Source organism: Phoca vitulina, unplaced genomic scaffold, assembly GCF_004348235.1.
Source record: "Phoca vitulina isolate PV1807 unplaced genomic scaffold, GSC_HSeal_1.0 scaffold26, whole genome shotgun sequence".
NCBI classification, from domain to species: domain Eukaryota; kingdom Metazoa; phylum Chordata; class Mammalia; order Carnivora; family Phocidae; genus Phoca; species Phoca vitulina.
Genome location: NW_022589729.1, coordinates 16,827,559 through 16,833,408, shown reverse-complemented (window position 1 = coordinate 16,833,408; position 5,850 = coordinate 16,827,559).

Below are 5,850 nucleotides of genomic sequence, written 5' to 3'. Positions count from 1 at the left end.
CTTTTATTTCTTTTTGTTGTCTGATTGCTGTGGCTTGGAATTCCATTATGATGTTGAATAACAGTGGTGAGAGTGGACATCCCTGTCTTATTCCTGACTGTAGAAGAAAAGCTCTCAGTTTTTCCCCATTGAGGATGATATTAGCTGTGGGTTTTTCATATATGGCCATATGTTAAGGTATCTTCCCTCTAACCCTACTTTGTTGAGGATTTTTTATCATGAATGGGTACTGTATTTTGTCAAATGCTTTTTCTGCATCTATTGAAAGGGTCATATGGTTCTTATCCTTTCTTTTATTAATGTGATGTATCATGTTGATTGATTTGCTAACATTGAACCACCTTACATCCCAGGAATAAATCCCACTTAATTGTGGTGAATGACTTTTTTAATTCATGTTGGAGTCAGTTTGCTAGTACTTTAATGAGAATTTTGGCGTCTGTGTTCATCAGGGATATTGGCCTCTAGTTCTCTTTTTTAGTGGAGCCTTCCTGCAAACCTTTGAGAAAATGTTATTTTCTCAATTTTGTCCTTCTTGACCACTATATTTAATGCTGCAAACAGCACCCCCCCACACACTATAATCAAACAACCCCTCCAGCTGAAAAACATACCAAGATACTATATCCTTCTAACATACCAGTCACTTTCTGTATGTATGTATGTAAGAGATTCTTGTATCTTTCCTCTTACTATAGTATAGTTTCTGCAACACTAAGGATCATTTTCTGTTTACGAATAAAATAGGCATACTACAAATTCTTCTTGTTGAGTAAAGTCAATATCAAACTCTGCAGTATTCATATTTTAAGTTATTTTCTAATTCTTCTTACTGTTTCCACCCTTGCTGCCCTTTGATGATATATATCATACTTAAAGACTAAGCTCTGTATCACTTTTGTGTTTTTTCTCCTCCATTTTCAGCTAATTAAACTACATATTGGAAAGAATGATCCAAATTTGAAATACAGTTCTATTTGGTGATTTGAACAATATAAAATGAATGTGACAGGTGAAGAATAGTTAACCACAAGATAAAGTGAATGAACAACTGCTATTTTTCTGCCAGATTGAAGAGATATAGTGATTTATTTATTTCTATTGCATCTTTCATCATAGTCCAAATTATTGACATTTTAAGAAATAGTGTAATTAGAAATTGAATTTCTAAGGAGATAATAGCTCAGAATGAAATTGATCTTTTCCTCTCAGAAAAAGATTCTCTCCTTGATCAAACTCTAGTCAGGCTCCTCTGAGCTCCTTTTCCAAGAGGCCCCGTCCTTAGGCATGTCTTTAAGAACCCAATTTTAGTAAGAATCCTGCTAAGTCAGTTTAGCCAGAATACCCCACTCACAATATCTAATTACCCTGGATTTCTGACCAAATTTCTCATCCCCAACCATCTGCCTGGTGATGCGGGATCACTCTGGCATTCAGTAAGGATCCTGTTAGATGGGTTTAGCCAGAATTCCCCCCTTAGCCCTGATGTCTCCTCTTAGTAATTCTCCATCCACTGACCACCACATGCCATAACCCTGCTCCTTGGCTATAAATTCCTAATCTTCCTCGTTGAGGAATTCAAAACTGTATTGTAGTAGGTCCCTTATCTAGTACGGCAGGCTCCCTGAATAAAGTCAGCCTTATTGTTTTAACAAATGTCACGGGTAATAGTTTCTTTAACATCTCCAAAGTTAGAAAAATACTGGTGAACCTCCAGATGCCTCATTATAGGCCAGATATATCCCAAGCCTAATTTAATGCCAGACATATTCAGAACTGGCTGTGAAACTGGTGGAGGCTGAGCTTACAAATTATGGACTCAGCATCTGCAGTAGTGATGGGACCAGTGAGGGAAGAGCAGTGATTAGTACCGTGGCATTGATTGATACACATCTTTGTGCCTTTGTCTAATCTTAAAAATGTTTAAGTGTGAAGAGTTGTCTGAACTAATTTATAAATCACTTTCAGTGCTTAAATAAAATTCTGATTGGTAAACAGAATTAAATTAATATCCTAGCCTTGTCTTCTGTTCATAATAAAGAGACGGTGGTGTATATGTTTTCAAAAGAGTTAAAATGTCTTTGAAATTGTTCCAATGCTTCTCATTTTATGGAGTTTAATATACATCTAGAGCCATATGTCTCTTCTTATTTGAAAGTCAGATAAAATGTGTTGAATTAAAAAAGGTTTTGGCATTTAGATGATTATCTGCATATAAATTAATGTGTTAATTACACATTCCTGAATCACATATGAAGGGATTTGCACAAGAGTCAATGTTAATTTTGGAGAGTGGACATTATTATTGAGTCTTAGAATCTCACCTGTGTATATTTGTGAGACTTGCTTGTGGATAGGCAGATGCAAATAATAAGAATAGTTCAAATTTTCATATCAAAGGACAAATAGACTGATAGAATAAAGAGCTCAGAGACAAATGCAAGAGCACTTGGAAAACCTATCTTACGAATGTGTTATATTCATAAAACAAAATTACTTAATTATTATAAATCTTATACTTTGATCAAGCTGGCTCTCAAGTTTAAACATTAGTCTCAAGTTTGCCTCTCCTGCCTTGTCAATGGCACAAAAATAAGTCCATCTATTACGTAAATAATATCATTTATGTTCAAGCTAATGCTCACTGCTCTTAATTCATTTGCTTGTCCCCTAAGAGCTTTGTCTTACTTTGTAAAGACTCAGTAACAAAAGACATTTTGTTTCATGAAATTTTTAGCTGTAGTTGAATGGGAAGGACTTCAACACTATATAATCTGCCATCCTGGCAGGAGCAGAAATCCTAGCTTCATTTCTTTAGTTCTCATCTCTATGTACACCATTCTGTTATTTGAGGAGAAACCAGAGGAAATCCAGGGATGAGATTCACTAGCTTACTTTCAAGGATTAAATTTCCAACAAGATAGTGTTGGCTTCTTTTGATGTTAAATTGCAAATAAGAATAGTGAGTATAAATAATGAACATAGTCACAGTATAAATAGCATGTTTATCAGAGTTTGTTTTGTACTACATAAATATTTAAATATTATCAAAATACTTTATTTTTATTATAATTGAAAGAATTACAACTTGTTAAAAACCAGTAGGTATCTGGGCTATAAAATGCTGTTCTTTTCAAAAGTCTATGACAGGTGGTAATAAACCTGAAAAATTTCTGTTGTTTTTCAAGTAATAGATAAGAAATACTCAAGATTTTATCAAAATGCTGTTCTTATTCTTTATGCATACTGTATATTATTATATACCATTAAACTAAGTATTAGAATCTGTTGGGGGTTTATTGCTATTGTATTACAAAAAAAATGATTTACCATATCATGTGGTTAAATTACTGTCCTCTATTTCTGATTCTAACACATTCTTATTACTATTGCTTATCATTCAAAAAGAGGTTGAATTTTGGAATATATTAGCTCTGTTGTGTCAAATTAATGATTATTTTCCCAGAGGAATATTTTCATATTTATTTATTTAATTTACCTATATTTCTGTATTTACTTATTTATTTAAAAACCACTTATTTTTAAAATGTAAGAATACTTCTTAAGGAGCACCTGGGTGGATCAGTCGTTTAAGCATCTGCCTTCAACTCAGGTCATGATCCCAGGGTCCTGGGATGGAGCTCTCTGTCAGGCTCCCTGCTCAGCAGGGAACATGCTTCTGCTTCTCCCTCTGCCCCTCCCCCCTGCTCATGCTCTCTCTCTCTCTCTCTAGCTCGCTTGTGCTCTCTCAAATAAATAAATAAAATATTTAAAGAAAAGAATACTTCTTAAATTTAGATGTACATTGAGATCTTCAAGCATTATAACGAATTTTTTTTAATTTGAATTTAGTTTCCCCCTTTGAATACAATTTTGTAGATTTTTTAATTGATACATTCCTAAAAACTTGCTTTAAAACTATTGAGCTTTTAATAGTTCTTTTTTTTTTTTTTTCACCCGTTTACTTTTTAGGACCTTATGTCCTCCTCATATCATAAATCAAAGATTAACTGGCACCTCAATCCACCAACTTCAATAACACTATGTAGTATTTAAAACTTATTAACATATATGTGCCATCTGTTCCCAATTTAAATATCACACATTGAGATTTCTAAATTTGTACATCTTATGATATTCTTTTTATTTTTTTAATTTTTCTAGAATTTTCTTCACGATCTTACAATTGCCTAAACAGAAGACAATGATTTTATTTTTCAGATCTGAGCTGCAATTTAAGTGACATTATATTATGAATGAGGGACAATGTGATTGCAGTGGTACAGTAAAAAGAGCAGAGATGGAGTCAGGCAGAATGTGAATTTGAATCTTGGCTCTGTCACTTACAGTTTTGTGATGGTATTTACATAAATGTGTATATACATATGTGTGTATATATACATATAATATTCAAGTAACACAAATTCTTTGAATATAAGGTTAAGTTATTTCTGCCACTCACAATATTTAAAAAGTAGAAAATAAATACCTAACTGGCAAAGCTGCTGTGAAGATTAATACTAATGAATAATAATTAACAGTATTGTTATTGCAAGCAATCTAAGTGTTTTAACTCCTTCCTTGTAACAACTCAATGACATAGATAACAGTTGTTATTTCCATTTTATGGAAGACAAAACTGAAGCAAGATAGGGAACTACCTGATATGACTTAATAAGTGACAAACGGAATTTCAATCCAGAAAGTCTGGATCCTGGGTCTCAATTATCTCATTGTTAAAGAAGATAAAATATGCCTGTGTGTTGCATACTTTTCATTGTTTGGTAGCTAATATTATTTATATTAATCTTCATAAAGAAGAAAAAACATTATATTAAATTCACAATTATGAAAATGTAGGTTTTCTAATAATAAGAATTTGGCATTTTCATTCTAAAAGTGACTTTATGTGTATTAGAGTTTGGGTTAGATTTATGTGCCATCAGCTAATTCTTATGTTTCCAAGTCAATGGCAGAAAAAAGAAATGTATTTTGGATTTAAGATTCTAAAAGGAAGAAGTTTAGCAAATGCAAACCCAAATGTCATTTTAGGAAAAAATTCTGTCACAGAATCCCACTTCCCTCATTTTGTTTTCATTTCTACTAAACATTTTGATGGCATTTAACTTTCCTGAGAAACTAGAACAAATGTGAAATTGACTCCACAACAACAAAGGAACTTCATTTTTGTTGTATGTTTATCAGTGTCTGTATGCTTATGACATTAAATAGTTATGTCTTAAAACCACATTCATCCCCCATATTTTGCTGATTGATTTAGATTAATTCAGCAATTACAACAGAAGTATGTATACTAGAAGACCATTGGTTTATATATTAATCATTTAAGATACATATTAAAAATGTAGATTCTCATTCTTCACATCCAGAGAAATCCATGATTCATGACATTAATTATACCACTCTTTTATATAATTATATGCAAAGCATGTAGTCAACAACCTCACTATTTGAAAATTTTAGATTCCATATCTCAAAACTTATTTTTTCATAATTTGTGTTTGTTTCAATAACACCATTGATGAGTCTATTAATATATGAACTCCTCAGTTCTTGATGTACTCTCATATAATGATTATATCTTCTGCCCTGATTATCTACAACTGCATAATGTCAATTTCCCCATAATATTAATTTCTGGTATTTCTCCTTTCAACCAGTATAATTTATCTTTCCCGATCATCCCTCTTTTCCTCTTATTTCAAAGACTTGAGTACACTGGGACCTTCAGTCCATGATTCAGTCATCTTTAACTTTATTTCCTCCTCTACCTCCACATTCTTTTTCTTTCTTTCTTTCTTTCTTTCTTTCTTTCTTTCTTTCTTTCTT